Raw genomic sequence first — 21,360 nt, forward strand, 5'->3', positions numbered from 1 at the left:
ATGCAGCATTTTTGTTATTATTGATTTAAATTCCATTTTAGATAAATACCTGAGTATAAGTAGGTATTAGAATATTTGTAGTTCATACACTTCAATATATTATATTTATTGCATTTTTCACCAACAGTGACTGAGAAAAAGAGTTTTGTATGTGTGTATATGTGTCTATATGTACATGTGAGTAGTGAATAAATGTACATGAATAGGAGAAAAAAAGATTTGACCTCACAGATTATTATGGCATAGTTGTCATAGTTTATGAGATGACATTAATAGAGTATTATTTTTTAATGCAGACATTTATTATTTTTATGCAGTCTTTTTTATAAATATAATCAAGATTTACATTTCAGAATGTATAGGACTGATTTATTTATTTAAATAATTAGGGGTTTTTTTTGTACCAGTGAATTCTGCTTTCCTTCTATTATGGTTGGAACAATACGTTGGTATGTCAGGGTGTGGGATGTCAGAGGGGTCAAGGTACACTTCTCAAGGTAGCATGATCAATACCATGCTCCTTGTCACTTAGACAAAAGTTCTCAGATTCAGACTTTGGGTGCTATATAGTGCCACATAGAATCCAGTGGAATTCAGAGCATTTGGATGTTTTAATGTCTGAGTGTATGATGAAAGGTAGTATCATTGTTTATTAGGTATAAATTTCTGGAGACAGAGACTGTGAAGTTGCAAAAGGAGTTGAGTTGTATTTGCTTTACAAAAACAAAATAAATGTTAAGACATATATCATGAAAGCCATGTCTAAATGCAGATCATTTTCAGAAATGATCATAGTTAAATTAAGATTTAATACAAAAAAACTAAAAGAAAATAATTGGCTCGATCAATCTACCATGTGAACCATCCTTGCAGTAATACTTTGAATCAATATTTTGATCTTGGTCTGAGCCCTTGTTAACATAAGGTGATAGCTGAAAGATATACTCTTTTTTTAGGTTATTTCTATGGGTTCAAACGTAGATATTATGTTCTGCTATCAATGGTTGTGATGACACAACTGATAATTAAGGCAATGATACATTTCTAAATAAATTTCTTATCACACTAATTAAAACAGAAAAAAAATAAACTCTTAAAGTTGGGCTATGTGTCTATATCCAAAAGTTAATAATAACTTCTGCTTTTGGCCGTGTTGAGTTAAAAGAAACCAGATTAACCTTATGACATTAAACAAGTAAAAAAAAAAGTGGACAAAATAGGTAAGACAGTGGTTTTCAAGTTTGAGGCAATGGACATTAATCTCTGAGAGAAAAAAACAAATGAGGTGAGTCATACTTTGCCTAGAGAGAGTTTCCAAGCAGCAGCCTATGGAGGGAAAACCTAAACAGATTTTGGCACTCTTCCTAAGCAAAAAAGCAGAGGTCAGAGTTAGGGAGGGCGAGGCAGGTGAAATGTGCAGGACAGAGTACTGAAGAGGAAAGAGCTGAGTGAACACACACACACACACACACAAGTACCTCAAAGGTTTTCCTTGAAGTGTTCAGTTGAATGCTGAATTATGTATAATAAGTCATATTTAACAATATACAAAAAAGATTAAGGCATCAAAACCATTTGGCATATTTCCCCCAGGAATGCAAAGTCAATGTAACATTTGAAAATCAATATAATTCAACATATTATATTTTTTAAAAAGTTTGATTTTCCTAAGCAGTGCAATGAGGAAGTGAGGAGTGGGCTGGCAAAATGCAATCAGATGGCAAAGAAAGAAGTATCAGTGTCTTTATGCACAGAATCCAGAAACATGATTGTCTATGTAGAAAATCCTAAGTATTATGCTAAGTGAAATAAGTCAATTGGAGAAAGACAATTATCATATGATTTCACTCATATATGGAACATAAGAAACGTGCAGAAGATCTAAGGGAAGGGAGGGAAAACTGAATGGAAAGTCATGAGAGAGGGAGACAAAGCATGAGAGACTCTCTCTTTTTTCTTTAAGATTTTATTTATTTATTTCACAGAGAGAGAAAGCGAGAGAGGGAACACAAGCAGGGAGAGTGGGAGAGGGAGAAGCAGGCTTCCCACCAAGCAGGGAGCCCGATGTGGGGCTCGATCCCAGGATACTGGGATCATGACCTGAGCCGAAGGCAGATGTTTAATGAATGAGCCACCCAGGCGCCCCAAACCATGAGAGACTCTTAACTCTGGGAAAAACCTGAGGGTTCCTGGAGGAGAGGTCGGGGGGAATGGGGTAACTGGATGATGGACATTAAGGAGGACATGTGATATGATGAACCCTGGGTGTTATACACAAGTGATGAATTATTGAACACTACATCTGAAACTAATGACATACTATATGTTGGCTAATTGAATTTAAATTTAAAAAAAAAGAAAATCCTGAGGAACCAGAAAAAACATTCTAGTTGGGTACAAAGTCAACATATAGCAATTGATTCTACTTATTACTAGCAATGATCAGCTGGAAATAATTTTTTTTTTTTAAAGATTTTATTTATTTGACAGAGAGAGACACAGCAAGAGAGGGAACACAAGCAGGGGGAGTGGGAGAGAGAGAAGCAGGCTTCCCGCGGAGCAGGGAGCCCGATGCGGGGCTCGATCCCGGGACCCTGGGATCATGACCTGAGCCGAAGGCAGACGCTTAACGACTGAGCCACCCAGGCGCCCCTGGAAATAATATTTTAATTAATAGAATTTATAGTAGAATTAAAGATACAATAAATTAGAAATACGTTTGATAAAAGAAGTGAAGTCTATGGGCACCTGGGTGGCTCAGTCAGTTAAGTGTCTGCCTTCGGCTCAGGTCATGATCCTGGGGTCCTGGGATCGAGCCCCACATTGAGTTCCCTGCTCAGCAGAGAGCCTGCTTCACCCTCTCCCTCTGCTGATACCCCTGCTTGTGCTCTCTCTCTCTTTCTCAAATAAAGAAAAAAATCTTAAAAAAAAAAAAGAGGTGAAGTCTAGTAAATTGAAAACTACAATATATTCCTGAGAAAAATTAAAGAAGTTCTAAATAAATGGAAAGATATACTTTGTCCATTGATTGGGATATTTCATATTTCCTTAAAATGTTAACTCTCTGTAATGCTCTAGAGATTCAACACAATCCCTATAAAACTCTCAGCAGGCTATATTGTAGAAATCGATGAGTCCATTCTACAGTTTACATGGACATGTAAAGGACCTAAGTTAGCCAAAATAATTCTGAAAAAAAAAACTTGAAGTATTTACACTATCTGATATCAAAATTTATTATGTCTACAGTAAAGACTGCATGATATTGGCTTTAAAAAAGACTTATAGATAACTAGGAAAGAATAGTGTCAAGAAATAGGCCTGCATATATGTTGTTATTGACTTTTGACCAAAATGCCAGGCAAAGCAGTGAAATAAAAAATCTTTTTTAAAAAATAATGCTGAAATAATTGGGTGGCCATATGTACAAATGCATAAATGAGTAAACAAAAAAAAACACATAAATGCATACATAAATAAAAGAACATAAGCTATTTCCTCACATTATTTATGAAAGTTAAATAAAAATAGATCACTGACCTAAGTATTAAAGCTAAAACTCATCTTGAGGAAAAAAGTTAACTAAGGGTTTTTACAATAGCACACAAAAAGCATTGAAAAAGGTATTCAAGGGAAGACAGCAAAGTAGGAGAAGCAGATTGGAAATTGCCTGTGGTATAAATGAAGGAGATTTATTGACTAATCTTAGAATGTGTGCTGAGGGGCAGGGATCTGCTGTAGAGTTCTCTGGGAACAAAAGTACTAACGGGCACCATTTCTGTTCCCCTCCCTCAGCCTAAAACCTGGATGCTTGCAGGAGCCACTGCTAACACTCCCCATTTACCTTGCTAGCACATATGCCCTGCCTCAGAGTTCCCCTCCACACCCATCCCACCACTTTGCATCCTAGCAAAGTGGCTCTTGCCCCATTATCCCCAGAAGTCAGCCCAAGCCCCTCACCTGGTGAGGTGGGGAGATAGCAAGCCCTGTCCTTTGATGTGCCTACAGTTGTGCCAGGGAGGCTAATTACAGACAGCTAAGCTGAGTGCCAGCATCACCCATCAATGAGCCTGCTGTGGCCACAGCCAGGCCTCTCAACAGTACAGGAGCCAAACCCTGCCCAGTGCATCCACAGCAGGCAAATTGGGTCATTGCAGTTAGCTGGACTAAACACCACTGCAGCTCAGCCACAACAGAAAGGCACACACAGCCCACATAGGGGACACTTCTGGAGTATTTGGTTTGGTGACCAGGGTGGTTATAATATAGGACACCACAGGACCCCTTCTACATAAGACTACTACTTTCAAGATGAGATGATGCACCTGACATACCTAGTACATAGAAACAAACAGTTAGACAAATGAGCACACAGAGGATATGCCCCAAAGGAAAGAACAAGGCAATAGTAAATTATAGTAAATCATAGTAAAAGAGGTAAATGAAATGGAGATAGGCAATATACCTGATAAAGTATTCAAAGTAATGATCATAAAGTTACTTGCTGGACTTGAAAAAAAGGGATAAACTCTGTGAGAACTTAAACAAAAAAATAGAAAGTATAAAAAATAACCCATGAGAATTGAAGAATACAATAACTGAAATAAAAATACAGTAAGGGAATCTATAACGGATTATAGGATGCAGTAAAACACATCAGTGATCTGGAAGACAGAGTAATAGAAAGCAACCAAGCTGAATGGATAAATAAAAAAAAAAAAGAATAGGTTAATGGAACTCTGTGACATCATCAAGACTAATAATATTTGCATTATAGAGATCCCAAAAGGAGAAGGAAGAGAGAAGGGGGCAGAAAACTTATTTGAAAAAACAATAGCTGGAAACTTCCCTAACCTAAGGAAGGAATAGCTATCCAGGTCCAGGAAGTACAGAGAGCCCCAAACAAGATAAACCCACAGAATCCCACACCAAGACACATAATAATTAAAATGGCAAAAAGTAATGATAAACAGAAAATCTTAAAACCAGCAAGAGAAAATAAAACAGTTACATACAAGTGAAACCCTATAAAGCTCTTAGCTGATTTTTCAGCAGAAACTATAATCCAAAAAGGAGTGGCATGATGTATTCAAAGTGCTGAAAGGAAAAAAACCTATAATGAGGAATACTCTACCCAACAAAGTTACCATTCAGAATTGAAGGAAAAATAGTCTACCAGACAAACAAAAGTTAAAGGAATTCATCACCATTAAACCATTCTTACAAGAAGTATTAAAGGAAATTCATTAAGTGGAAAGGAAAGGCAATAACTAGAAGTAATAAATTATGAAAAGAAAAAAATTAGGTAAAAACAAAATATACTAAAGGTAGTAGATTAATCACTTATAAAGTCAGTGTAGAGGTTAAAACACAAAAACACTAAAATCAATTACATCTATAAAAATTAGTCAAGGGATACACACAAAGACACACACACAGATGTAAAATATTATATCCATAAAATGAGGAAGAGAAGTACAAATTTAGTGCTTTTAGAACCTGTTTGAATTTAAGCAACCATCAACTTAATATAGGCTACTATACACATAAGATATTTATTGAGTCCAAGAGTAACCACAAATAAAAAACCTACAATAGATAAGAGAAAGGAATCCAAGCATAATTATAAAAACAAAAACAAAAGCAAAAACTGTGAAACCACAAGGGGAGAGAGATGGAAAAGAAGAGAACAGAGCAGAACTACAAAAATAACCATAAAACAATGAACAAAAAAACAATAAATACATATTTATCAATAATTACTTTAAATATAAATGGATTAATGCTCCAATGAAAAAATATAGGATAACTGAACAGATAAAATGTAAGATTAGGGACACCCGGGTGGCTCAGTTGGTTGAGCATTGGCCTTTGGTTCAGGTCTTAATCCCTGGGGTCCTAGGATTGAGTCCCACTTCAGGCTCCTTGCTCAGCGGGGAGCCTACTTCTCCCTCTCCCTGCTGTTCCCCCTGCTTGTGCGCGCTCTCTCTCTTTCTCTCTGACAAATAAATAAATAAAATCTTTTAAAAAAATGTAAGATCAATCTATATGCTGCCTACAAGAGACTCAGTTCAGACCTAAAGACACATGTAGACTGAAAGTAAAAGGATGTCAAAAAATGGAAGCAAAAAAAAAAAAAAAAAAAAAGCCAGGGTAGCAATATTTATGTCAGACAAAATGGACTTTAAAAAAGCACTGTAAGAAGAGACAAAGAAGGGCATTACATAATGATAAAGAGATCAATCCAACAAGAAGATATAATAATTGTAAATATCTATCCATTCAACACTGGAGCATGTAATCATAAAGCAAATATTAACCTAAAGAGAGACATAAAGGGAGAAATGGACATTAATGCAATCATAGGAGGAGATTTTAACACCCCACTGACATCAATGGATAGATCATCCAGAAAGAAAATCACCAAGGAAGAGTGGCTTTGAACAACCTATTAGACCAAATGGTCCTAACATATATAGACATATACAGATATATATATATAACATGCAATTTGCAAACAGCAGAATACACATGTTTTTCAAGTGCACATGAAACATTTTCCAGAATACATCACGTTAGGCTGCAAAGTAAGTGTCCATAAATTTAAAAGATAAAGCATATTTTCTGACCACAGAAGTATGAAATTAGAAATCAATTACAAAATAAAATGGAAGGAACACAAACACATGGAGGCTAAACAACATCCTACTAGCCAACCAATGGGTCGATGAAGAAATCAAGGAGCAAATTAAAAAAAAAAAAAAATACATGGAGACAAATGAAAATGAAAACAGAGCAGTTCAAAAACTTTAGAATGCAGTAAAAGGAGTTTTAAGAGGAAACTTCACAAAAGTACAGACCTACCTCAAGAAACAGGAAATGTCTCAAATAAGCAACCTAACCTTACACCTAAAGAAACTAGAAAAAGAAGACTAACTCAAGCCTAGTAAAAGGAAAGAAATAATAAATATTAGGGCAGAAATAAACTAGAGACTTAAAACAATTGAAAAAAATCAATGAAATCAGGAGCTTGTTGTCTGAAAAGATAAACAAAATTTGTAAATCTTTAATCAGACTTATCAAGAAACAAAGAGAAATAAGTCAAATAAATATAATCAGAAATGAAGGCAAAAAAAGGTATCAGAGAAACATAAAGAATTATAAGAAAACATTATAAAAAAGTATATGCTAACAAATTGGACCACCAGGAAGAAATGGATAAATTTCTAGAAACATACAATCTTTGAAAACTGAATCAGAGAGAAATAGAAAATTTGAACAGCTTGATTACTAGTAATGAAATTGAACTGATAATCAAAAAACTCCCCACAAACAAAAGTCCAGGACCAGATGGATTCATAGATGAATTCTACCAAACATTTAAAGAAGAGTATACTTATACAACTTAAACAATCCAAAAAGTAGAAGAGGAAGGAAAACTTTCCAATTCATTCTGTGAGATCAATGTTACCCTGACTACCAGACAAAGACACCACAAAAAAGAAAACTATAGACCAATATATCTGATGAGCACAGATGTAAAAATCCGCAACAAGGAGAGCATGTGTTGGGATGAGCACTGGGTGTTATATGCAACTAATGAATCATTGAACACAACAAAAACTTAGGATGTACTATATGTTGGTTAACTGAACATTATGAAAAATAAAAATAAATTAAAATAAGTTGAAAAATTAAAATTAAAAAAAAATCCACAACAAAATATTGGCAAACTGAATTCAACAATGCATTAAAAGAATAATTCACCATGTTCAAGTGGTACTGATTACAGGCATACAAAACTGGTTCAATATTTCAAATCAAACAGTGTGATAAATCACATTAACAAAAGGAAGAATAAAAACCATATGATCATCTCAATAGATGCAGAAAAAGTATCTGACAACATACAACATCCATTCATGACAAAAATTCTCAACAAAGTGGGTTAAAAGGGAACATACCTCAACACAGTGAAAGCCCTATATGAAAAACCCACAGCTAACCTCAATCTTAATGGGGAAAAACAGAGCTTTTCCTTTAAGATCAGAAACAAGTCAAGGATGTCCACTGTTACCACTTTTATTCAACATAGTAGTGAAAGTCCAATCCATAGCAATCATAAAACAAAAATAAATAAAAGGCATCCAAATTGACAAGGAAGAAGTAAAATTTTCACTATTTGCAGGTGACATGAGACTCTATATAGAAAATCCAAAGACTCCACCCACAAACTTCTAGAACTGATAAATGAATTCAGTAAAGTTGCAAGTTACAAAATCAATCGACAGAAATCTGTTGCATTTCTATACACCAATAATGAAGCAGAAGAAAGAGAAATTAAGGAATCAATCCCATTTACATTTAAAAAACATTAAGATATCTAGGAATAAACTTAACCAAAGAGATGAAAGACCTGTACTCTGAAAACTATAAAACACTGGTGAAAGAAATTGAAGATAATAAGAAGAAATGGAAAGACATTCCATGCTCATGGATTACAAGAACAAATATTGTTAAAATGTCTATACTACCCAAAGCAATCTACAATTTTAATGTAATCCTTATCAAAATACCACCAGCATTTTTCACAGAACTAGAACAAACAATACTAAAATTTATATGGAATCACAAAAGACTTTGAATATCCAAAGCAACCTGAAATAGAAAAGGAAAGCTGGAGGCAGCAATTCTGGACTTCCCATTACATTACAAAGCTGTAGTAATCAAAACAGTATGGTACTGGGACAAAAACAGACACATAGATCAGTGAAACAGAAAAGAAACCCCAGAAATAAACCCACAAATATATGATCAATTAACCTTTCACAAAAGGGGAAATAATACTCAATGGGAAAAAGACAGTCTCTTCAACAAATGGTACTGGGAAAACTGGACAGCAACATACAGAATAAAACTGGGCCACTTTCTTACACTATACACAAAAATAAAGTCAAAATGGATTAAAGACCTAAATGTGAGACTTGAAACCATAAAAATCCTAGAGGAGAACACAGGCAGTAACAACCCCTTTGACATCAGCCATAGCAACTTCTTACTAGATAGGTCCCTGAGGCAAGGGAAATGAAAACAAAAATGAAATACGAGGATTTCATCAAAATAAAACTTCTGCACACTGAAGGAAGGTATCAACAAAACTAAAAGGCAGGGACGCCTGGGTGGCTCAGTCGGTTAAGCATCTTCCTTCGGCTCAGGTCATGATCCCAGGGTCCTGGGATCGAGTCCCGCATTGGGCTCTCTGCTCCACGGGAGCCTGATTCTCCCTCTTCCTCTGTCTCTCATGAATAAATAAATAAAATCTTAAAAAAAAAAAAAACTAAAAGGCAACCTATGGAATGGGGGAAGATATTTGCAAATGACATATCTGATAAAGGGTTGGTATTCAAAATCTGTAAAGAACTTATAAAACTCAACACCCAGAAAACAAATAATCCATTTAAGAAATGGGTAGAAGACATGAATTGACTTTTTTCCAAAGACATATAGATGGCTAACAAACACATGAAAAGATGTTCAACATCACTGATCATTAGGGAAATACAAATCAAAACTACAATGAGCTATCATCTCACACCTGTCAGAATGGCCAAAATTAAAAACACAGGAAACAATAGATGTTGGCAAGGATGCAGAGAATGGGGAACCCTCTTGCACTGTTGGTGGGAATGCAAACTGGTGCAGCCACTCTGGAAAACAGTGTGGAGGTTCCTCAGAAAGTTAAAAATAGAACTATCCTACAATCCAGCAATTACAGTACTAGGTGTTTACTCACAGAATATGAAAGTACTAATTCAAAGGGATACATGCACTCTGACGTTTATAGCAGCATTATCTACAATAGTCAATTTATGGAAATAGCCCAAGTTTACATCAACTATTGAATGTATAAAGCAGTGGTATACATATACACACACACAATGGGATATTACTCAGCCATATAAAAGAATGACATCTTTTTCATTTGCATTTCATTTTCATTTTTTCATCAAAAAACATTTGCAATGACATGCTTGGAGCTAGAGAATATTATGCTAAGTAAAATAAGTCAGTCAGAGAAAGACAAATACCATACTATTTCACTCATATGTGGAATTTAAGAAACAAAAAAATGAACAAAGGGGAAAAAAGAGAGAAAGGGAGGCAAACCAAGAAACAGACTCCTAACTATAGAAAACAAAATTGATGGTTACCAGAGGGGAGGTGGGTGGCAGGATGGGTTAAATAGATGATGTGGATTAAGGAGTGCACTTGTGATGAGCACCCAGTGTTATATGAATCACTGTATTATACACATAAAAGTAATATTACACTGTATATTAACCACCTGGAATTTAAACAAAAACTTAAAATAAAAAGCTAAAATTGTAAAAAAAAAAAAACTAAACTAAAAACCAAAACAAAACTATAATATTGATGAAAGAAATTGGAAATGACACAAATGAATGGAAAAATATTCCATACTCATGAATGGGAATAATTAATATTGTTAAAATGTCCATGCTACCCAAAACAATCTAAAGATTTAATGCAACACCTGTCAGAATATCAACAGTATTTAAACAGAACTACAACAGATAATCCTAAAATATGTATGGAACTATAAAAGTCCTTGAAAAAGAAGAACAAAGCTGAAGTGCACAATCCCAGATTTAAAATAGACTACAAAGCTATAGTAACCAAAACAGTATGCTACTAACACAAAAATAGACACACAGATCAAAGGAACAGGATAGAAAGCCCAGAAATTAACAAATGCCTATATGGTCAATTAATGTATGATCAAAAAGGGAATAGGGGCACCTGGGTGGCTCAGATGGTTAAGCGTCTGCCTTCGGCTCAGGTCGTGATCCCAGGGTCCTGGGACCGAGCCCCACATCGGGCTCCTGGCTCAGTGGGGAGCCTGCTTCTCCCTCTCCCTCTGCCTCTCTCCCTGCTCATGCTCTCTCTCTCTCTCTGTATCTCTGTGTCTCAAATGAATAAATAAAATTAAAAAATAAATAAATAAATAAGAAAAAAAAAGGGAATAACATACAATGGAGAAAAGACAGTCTTTTCAATAAATGGTTGAAAAAAAACATTGTTACATGTAAAAGAATGAAACTGAACCACTTTCCTACATCATACACCAAAATAAACTTAAAATGGATTAAAGACCTAAATGTGATACCTGAAACTATAAAACACCTAAAAGAATATAGGCTGTGATCTCTTGGACATTAACCTCAGCAACATATTTATGGATATGTCTCTTCAAGGCAAGGGAAACAAAAGCAAAATAAACTGTTGGGACTACCACATAATAAAAGGCTTTTGCACAGTAAAGAAACCACCAACAAAATGAAAAGGTGACCTGGTGAGTTGGAGAAGGTATTTTTAAATGATATATATATATATGATAAAGGTTAATATAAAAAATATATAAAGAACTTATACAACTCAGCATCAAAAAGCAAACATTCAGATTAAAAAACGGGTAGAGGACCTGCACAGACATCTTTCTAAAGATATACAGATGACCAACATACACATGAAAAAATGTTCAAATTCACTAATTGTCAGGGAAATGCAAATCAAAACCATAATGAGGCATCACCTCACACTAGTCAGAATAGCTAGTATCAAAAAGACAAAAAATAATTGTTGGCCTGGATGCGAAGAAAAGGGAAACATTGTGTATTATTCATAGAAATATAAATTGATGCAACCACTTTGGAAAACAGTATGAAGTACCCTCAAAAAGTTAAAAATAGAAATACCATATGATTTGGCAATCCCATTACTTGGTAGTTACCCAAAGAGAATGAAAACATTAATTTGAAAAGATTTATGCACTCCTATGTTTCTTACAGCATTATTCACAATAGCCAAGATATGGAAATAATCCATGTTTACCGATAGATGAATGGATAAAGAGGAAGAGGTATGTATACAATGGAATAATACTCAATGGTAAAGAGAATGATATCTTGCCATTTGCAACAATATGGATGAACCTAGAAGGTATTATGTTAAGTAAAATAAGTCAAAGAGGGGCGCCTGGGTGGCTCAGTTGGTTAAGCGACTGCCTTCGGCTCAGGTCATGATCCCAGAGTCCTGGGATCGAGTCCCACATCGGGCTCCCTACTCGGCGGGGAGCCTGCTTCTCCCTCTGACCCTATCCCCTCTCATGCTGTTTCTCTCTCTCTCTGTCAAATAAATAAATAAAATCTTAAAAAAAAAAAAAAAAGTCAAAGAGAATGACAAACATGATTTCATTTGTATGTGGAACCTAAAAAACAAACAAAACAAGCCAAAAAGCAGAATCTTAAATACAGATAACAAACTGGTGGTTGCCAGAGGGGAGATGGGTAGCATGACTGGTACCATAGATAAAGGGGATTAAAAGGTACAAAGTTCTGGAAAGGGGGACAAGATGGCAGAGGAGTAGGGGACTCCATTTCAACTGGTCCCCTGAATTTAGCTGGATATTTACCAAACCATTCTGAACACTCACAAAATCAGCTTGATGTAAAAATATATATCTGGATCTCTACAATCAGAAAAAACACCACCTGTCCAGAGGTATGAAGGGCAGAGGTGGGATTCTGTGGGCAGATATTGGAAGATAAACTGAAGAGGGAGGGAGCCGCCATAAGCTGGCCCCTGGAAAGGATATAATGCCAGAAAGCAAGAGCATCATGCACTGGGGAACTCACGAGTGGTAGCAGCTGGTGGGGAAGGGCTTTATAACAGTACTCAAACAGGATCCAGGAACTTTGGGGGCACAAGCAGGAACCCAGGACCACTCATGGTTTTAGAAGCACAAAGGACAGAGACAAGCCGGCCTCCTGAGTCAACTGCTGAGAGGGTCGCTGGGGGCACTCACCACTTGGAGGAGGCTGCGGATTTCAGTGGTGCTTACAAAAACAGAGACCGTATGTTCTGGAGGGTTCAGAGAAGAGCAGACTGTGATTGCTCTGAGACAGAGGTCCGGGTGTGGACATTTTTTTTGCTCTGACTCTCAGAAAAGGTGTGGAAAGCCTCCAGAGAACAAAAGCTCAAAAAACCGGTTTCCAACTCCGCCTAAGCAGGGTTGCCTGAGAAATAGCTTGGCAGGCTCCTCCCCCAGAAGACAGGCTGTGAAACAAGAAGACGACAACCCTTGGGTCCCCATAAAACTGTAAAACCCCACCAGGGGAAAATAGTATATTGAGCTCCAGGCGTTGCCTCACAGCTGGTATATTTTTCAGATACAACTTTTTTTTTTCTCTTTTTACTCTTTCTCTTATGTTTCTTCTGTTTTCTCTTTTTACCTTTTTCTCATTTCAACTAGATGTTTAATATAACATATTTCATAGTAGCTTTTTAACTTATACTTTTTCACACCTATATTTTTTATATAGATATGTGCTTCAATGTAGTCCTTTTTTCCCTATTCAATATTACCTTTATATATATCCCAGTTTTATTTTCCCTGTAACTCTGGGAAGTAGTGTCCTCTAACAGAACAAAATACCAAGGAAGAACTGAAACACCCTACCTTGCCCACACTGAGAGATTATAGCCCCCCCCACCCCTCACCACCTTTTTTTGTCTTTTTCTTTTTTCTTCTCTTTTTTTTAATTTTTAATTTTTTAAAATTTTTAATTTTATAAATTTTATTCTTGGGTTTCATTTTGCCTTTGTTTTTTCGGTGGTGACTTCCAAACACTCTGGGTTTTCCCAGGGTGCATCTTCTGGGTTGTCATTGATATTTTGAACTCTGTACATTCCCTCAACCACCCCTCAACAGAATGAATAGGAGATGGAACTCCCAACAAAGAAAAGACCCAGAGACAAGGGCCTCTCCCACAGACCTAATGGATATGGATATAAGCAAGATGTCAGAGATAGATTTCAGAGTAGCAATTATGAAGTCAATAGCTAGGCTTGAGAAAACCAATAGCAGCAATATAGAATCTCTAAGGGCAGAAATGAGAGCTAATCAGGCTGAACTTAAAAATGCTATAAATGAGATGCAGTCTAAACTGGATACTCTAACAGCTAGGGTAAATGAGGCAGAAGAATGAATTAGTGACGTAGAAGATAAGCTGATAGAAAGGAAGGAAATCGAGGAGACCTGGGATAAACAGCTAAAAACCCAAGAGAACAGACTTAGGGAGATTAACAATGCCATGAAACATTCCAATGTCAGAATTATTGGGATCCCTGAGGGGGTGAGAGAGAGAGGACTAAAAAGTATATTTAAGCAAACTGTAGCTGAGAAAGAAACAAGAGCTTTGAATGAGACATTAGACCAGATGGACTTCGTAGATATATACAGTACATTCCACATTAAAACAACAGAATACTCATTCTTCTCCAATGCACATGGAACTTTCTCCAAAATAGAACACATAGTGGGTCACAAATTAGGTCTTAGCCAATACCAAAAGACTGAGATTATTCCCTGCATGTTATCAGACCACAATGCCTTGAAACTGGAACTCAATCACAAGAAAAAATTTGGAAGGAATTCAAACACTTGGAAGTTAAGGAGGATCCTGCTAAAGAATGATTGGGTCAACCAAGAAATTAAAGAAGAACTTAAACAATTCATGGAAACTAATGAGAATGAAACACTTCAGTTCAAAACCTATGGGATACTGCAAAGGCAGTCCTAAGAGGGAAATACATAGCCATCCAAGCCTCTCTCAGAAAATTAGAAAAATCCCAAATGCACAAGCTAATCTTACACCTAAAGGAGCTGGAGAAAGAACAGCAAATAAAACCTAAACCAAGCAGGAGAAGAGAAATAATAAAGATTAGAGCAGAAATCAATAAAATAGCAACCAGAAAAACAGTAGAACAGATCAATGAGACTAGAAGCTAGTTCTTTGAAGAATTAATAAGATCGATAAACCACTGGCCAAACTTATCCAAAAGAAAAGAGAAAGGACCCAAATTAATAAAATCATGAATGAAAGGGGAGATATCATGACTAACACCAAGAAAATAGAAATAATTTTTAGAAATTATTACCAGCAACTATATGCCAACAAATTAAGCAACATGGAAGAAATGGATGCCCTCCTGGCAACTTATAAACTATCAAGACTGAAACAGGAAGAAATAGACAATCCGAATAGACCAATAACCAGTAACGAAATTTAAGCAGTAATCAAAAACCTCCCGAAAAACAAAAGTCCAAGGCCAGATGGTTTCCCAGGGGAATTCTACCAAACATGTAAAGAAGAAATAATACCTATTCTACTGAAGATGTTTCAAAAAATAGAAACAGAAGGAAAAGTTCCAAACTCCTTCTATGAGGCTAGCATTACTCTGATCCCCAAACCAGGCAAAGACCCCATCAAAAAGGAGAATTACAGACCAGTATCTCTGATGAACATGGATGCTAAAATACTCAACAAGATCCTAGCCAATAGGATCCAACAGTACAATAAAAGGATTATTCACCACGACCAAGTGGGATTTATTTCTGGGATGCAAAGGTGGTTCAACATTCGCAAATCAATCAACATGACAGAGCACATTAATAAAAGAAAATACAAGAACGATATGATGCTCTCAGTTGATGCAGAAAAGGCATTTGACAAAATATGGCATCCCTTCCTGATTAAAACTCTCCAGAGTATAGGGATAAAAGGAACATTCCTAAATATCATAAAAACCATCTATGAGAAGCCCACAGCAAATATCATTCTCAATGGGGAAAAGCTGAGAGCTTTTCCCTTAAGGTCAGGAACACAGCAGGGATGCCCACTCTCACCACTATTGTTCAACAGTGCTAGAAGTCCTAGCATCAGCAATCAGACAACAAAAAGAAATAAAAGGCATCTAAATTGGCAAAGAAGAAGTCAAACTCTCTTTTTGCAGATGACATGATACTTTATGTGGAAAACCCAAAAGACTCCACCCCCAAATTACTAGAACTCATATAGCAATTCAGTAGTGTGGCAGGATACAAAATCAATGCACAGAAATCAGTTGCTTTTCTATACACTAACAATGTAACTGTAGAAAGAGAAATTAAGGAATTGATTCCATTTACAATAGCAACAAAAACCATAAGATATCTAGGAATAAACATAACCAAAGAGGTAAAGGATCTATACTTTAGAAGCTACAGAATGCTTATGAAAGAAATTGAGGAAGACACAAAAAGATGGAAAAAGATTCCATGCTCATGGATCAGAAGAATAAACATTGTTAAATCCTGCCCAGAGCAATCTACACTTTCAATGCCATCTCTATGAAAATACCATTGGCATTTTTCAAGGAGCTGGAAGAAGCAATCCTAAAATTTGTATGGAGCCAGAAAAGACCCCAAATCGCCAGGACAATGTTGAAAAGGAAAAACAAAGCTGGGAGCATCACATTGCCTGATTTCAAGCTCTATTACAAAGCTGTGATCACCAAGACAGCATGGTATTGGCATAAAAACAGACACATAGACCAGTGGAACAGAATAGAGACTCCAGAAATGGACCCCCAACTCTACAGTCAATTAATCTTTGACAAATTAGGAAAAAATGTCCAATGGAAAAAAGATAGTCTCTTCAATGGGTGGTGCTAGGAAAATTGGACAGCTACATATAGAAGAATGAAACTGGACCATTCCCTTACACCATATACAAAGATAAACTCAAAATGGATGAAAGACCTCAATGTGAGACAGGAATCCATCAAAATCCTAGAGGAGAACATAGGCAGTAACCTCTTCAACATTGGCCACAGCAATTTCTTTCAAGACACGTCTCTAAAGGCAAGGGAAACAAAAGCAAAACTGAACTGTTGGTACTTCATCAAGATAAAAAGCTTCTGCACAGCAAAAGAAACAGTCAACAAAACAAAGAGGCAACCCACAGAATGGGAGAAGGTATTTGCAAATGACACTACAAAGGGCTGATATCCAAGATCTATAAAGAACTTCTCAAACTCAACACTCAAAAAACAAATAACCCAGTCAAAAAATAGGCAGAAGACATGAACAAACACTTCTCCAAAGAAGACATACAAATGGCTAACAGACACATGAAAAAAGGTTCATCATCATTAGCCATCAGGGAAATTCAAATCAAAACCACATTGAGATACCACTTTACACCAGTTAGAATGGCAAAAATGGACAAGGCAAGAAACAACAAATGTTGGAGAGGTTGTGGAGAAAGGAGGACCCTCTTACACTGTTGGTGGGAATGCAAGCTGGTGCAGCCACTCTAGAAAACAGTATGGAGGGTCCTCAAGATGTTAAAAAAGGAGCTACCCTATGACCCAGCAATTGCACTACTAGATATTTACCCGAAAGATACAGATGTAGTGAAAAGAAGGGGCACATGCACCACAATGATCATAGCAGCAATATCCACAATAGCCAAACTGTGGAAGGAGCTAAGATGCCCTTCAACAGATGAATGGATAAAGATGTGGTCCATATACACAATGGAATAATGAATAACTGCCATTGGCATCAACATGGGTGGAACTGGAGGGGATTATGCTAAGTGAAGTAAGTCAAGCAGAGAAAGGAAATTATCATATGGTTTCACCCATATGTGGAACATAAGCAATAGCACAGAGGACCATAGGGGAAGGGAGGGAAATCTGAAGGGGTAGAAATCAGAGAGGGAGACGAACAGTGAGAGACTATGGTCCCTGGGAAACAAACTGAGGGTTCAGAGGGGAGGGGGATGGAGGGATGGGGTAACAGGGTGAGGAGTATTAAGGAGGGCACGTGTTGTGATGAGCACTGGGTGTTATATACAGCTAATGGATTATTGAACACTACATCAAAAACTAATGATGTACTATATAGTGGCTAACTGACCATAATAAAAAATTAATTCATTTTTAAAAAGAGGTACAAACTTCTAGTTATAAGATAAGTCATGGGAAGGAAAAGTACAACATAGGGAATATTTTTAATATTTCAGTAACATTGTATGGCATCAGATTGTGACTACACTTACCATGGTGAGCATGGAGTAATGTATGTAATTGTTGAATCAATATATTGTACACTTGAAACTAATATAACATTGTATGTCAATTATTCTTTAATATTTTTTAAAAAACAGGTGGAAGCAAAAAGTCAAAAAAGAGTTAAAAAAACATTAAAAAAAGAATCACTAAATTAAACATCACAAAATTTAAAAATTTCACTAAGATTTCATAAAGAAAATAAAAAGGCAAACCACAGACTGCATAAAATATTATCTTATACCAACAAAGAACTTGTGTATAGAATATATTAATAATTTTTATAATCTAAAATACTATCTGAGTTCAATAGAGCCTTCACCAAAGAAGATGTATTGATGACAATAAGTATATCAAAAGAAGCTCAATATCATTAGTTATTGTGACTTTTTAAAATTAACATTTGTCAACTAGAGCCTCCCGGAGTGTTGGATGGTGATACTTGGTTCAACGAAGGACCACAGAGAATTGAAATAGAAAAATTTATTACTCACAAGTCCTGGAAAAAGTACACAGCATGACCATACAGAGAGGTCAAAGCAGGCTGTAGGCAGAAAGAGTGCCATGACCTAGGGCACCAGCCTTTATTAGAGACCACAGATGGAGTGCTTTGGGGTTCCTGGACTAAATTAGTCAATTGAAAGCAAAAAGAGTGAGGTTTTGGTAAACTCCACAGGGGTCCTATCTCAGGAGCTCTAAGGGGAAGGCCTTAGGTGACAGAGTAGACTGTTTACCACAAGGGGCTGTTAGGGAAGTTATATCAGGAACTTATATTTACCTGTGACTCTATGCGCTGGTATCTATGGCACACGTTTGCATGAGAAGCTAGTGTCATTTTAAGGCTCCCACTAGCCTCTTGATCAAATAAATGGATGTTGAGGCAGCAATACCATGGAGTAGCTTAAATAAATTCTCAACATTAGTCATTAGGAAAATGCTAATTAAATATTATTTTATACCCACTGGAATAGCTAAACTAAAAAGACCGATCAAAGTGTTGGTTATATTGTGGAGTATCTGCTACTCTCATCCTTCCCTGGTGGTGGGAATGTAAAATTGTACAACCACTATGGAATACTGTTTGGCAGTTTCTTAAAAAGTTAAACATGCATTCAAGATATATTCCATTTATTCCACTCCTAGGATAAATAAAGGCATATATCCTACAAGTACACGTGAGTGTACACAGCAGCTTTGTTTGTAACAGTGTAAAAACTGGAAACAACCCAAAGTTTTATCATAGGTGAATGGATGAATAAATGTGGCATATTCATGTAATGGGATACTATTTAGAAATAACAAAAGAGTTGAAATATGCAACATGGATTAATATTGAAATAATTATTCTGTGTCAAAAAGCCAAACAAAATAAAGTACATGTTGTTTGATTCTATTTATATATAATTTGAGAATATGTAAATCAATCTATAGTGACAGAAAGTACACCAGTGATTGCTTAGGGAAGAGGTGGTGGATCAAGGGAAGAGGTTTGACCTTGAGGGTGGAAATGTTTATTATAATTGTGATGATATGAAATACATTTCTTTATATACAATATAAATATATTATATTTATGATATATTTAAATATATAATATATACAATAATTAATATATAATTATATATTATACATATATTTATATGTAAACACCAAATTGTAAACTTTAAATATTTGCATTTTATTGTACTTTAATTACACTTCAATAAAGCTATAAATATAAGAAGGTACTAATAATGCAATCTCATATTAAGTGGTAAAAAGTTTCAAATCACTGCTTCTCTTAACATGTTACTAGCCCAAAAAAGATAATTAAGCAAATGAAAATGTAAGATGAATCCAAGATAGCAGGTAAACTCTCCAGAGATATTCTACTTGCTCCCTGCTTTAGATTGATATAAAATATTATTATAATCCCTCTTTCATAATGTAGAGAATGAAGGCCAAAAGAGTCAAGGGACTGACTTCATTCATTCATTCAAGTCTACATAAGTAGAGACAGAAGATAAGACTTTAACCCATTCTGATTCATGCCCAAAAGGCTATGTATCCAATGACATCAAAATATATTATCAAATTAACATGTCACGGAAGAGTCTAAAACATAAAGCCACTTTTGAAGAAATATGAAAGTAATATTACCAGAAAAAAAAATCACAACTCTGATGTATGGAAAGACACTTCCATCTATTCTTTTAAAGTTTCTAAAAGAAAAGTAAATCATTTGTTGGATTTAATAAAGATATTCCCATTTAATAAAAGGAAAGTCTCTTTTATTAGGTAACTTTTTAATAACAAAGGAGGAAGAAAACCAGTAAGGAGTATCTTATAGTAAAATACTCCAAATGGAAGCAGTCACAAGTGCGAGAGAAGTAAGACAGAGGTAGATGCCTGCTTGGCATATTCTATGAACAAGAAGGCTGGTATGATCAGAAAGAATGAGGTGGAGAAAAGGAGTTGTAAATGGGTAGGTTATGAAGTCTGAAAAAAAACTAGGGTCTAGATCATACAAAGTTTGGTAAAGAACTTGGATTTTCATATAAAAAATAAATGCAATTTATATTCAAGGAATCTCTGCTCTAAATGTCACTAGAAAAAATATATTACCAAAAAAATTATTAACATTAGAAGACAACTAACAGTTGCTTAAATGGAGCACTGAGCTATCTTCCTGAGAAGATGTAACTCCTGAGACTGTTCTGCTCATGTCTTAACTACTTCTATTTCCAATACATTATGCTTCAGATTGATCGATGGTAGAAAATATCACCAACAAAAATGATATGGCTTTTCATCTTCTGACTATAGTGATGACAATTATTACTTAATAGTAGATGATACTTGAAATTCCAAGGGGCATATATTAATTACCAGGATTATAGATTTAAGCTCTTGATCACAAATGACAACACATTCCACTTGGAGAGATACACACTTCTGTTTAAAAAGCTTTGGGTAACAAGCCAAATTTACTTAATGTCTTCATTAATAATAGTTACAAAGTTCTTGAAGCAAAGGGTATCAGATAGTTTGCTAAAAGGGACACAGGTGGAAACAACTTGAAAATGATATAGGGGTACTTGTACATAAGAAAATGAACTCATGAATCTCTAAAAACTTAATGTATATTTTTTACTATATATGTGAAATTAATGGATGACTTGATGAATTCTTTTTTTAGTAGCATTCAAAATTACTGGTAAATTTACTCATGTAATTCTAGGGTGACTAACACTCTTAGCTTGCCTGTGACTCCCAATTTTACCACTGAAATATAACATTCTTTTTTTTTTATTATGTTCACTTAGCCAACATATAGTACATCATTAGTTTTTGACGTAGTGTTCAGCGATGCGTTAGTTGTATATAACACCCAGTGCTCAT

This window comes from Phoca vitulina, unplaced genomic scaffold, assembly GCF_004348235.1.
Source record: "Phoca vitulina isolate PV1807 unplaced genomic scaffold, GSC_HSeal_1.0 scaffold3, whole genome shotgun sequence".
Taxonomy (NCBI): Eukaryota; Metazoa; Chordata; class Mammalia; order Carnivora; family Phocidae; genus Phoca; species Phoca vitulina.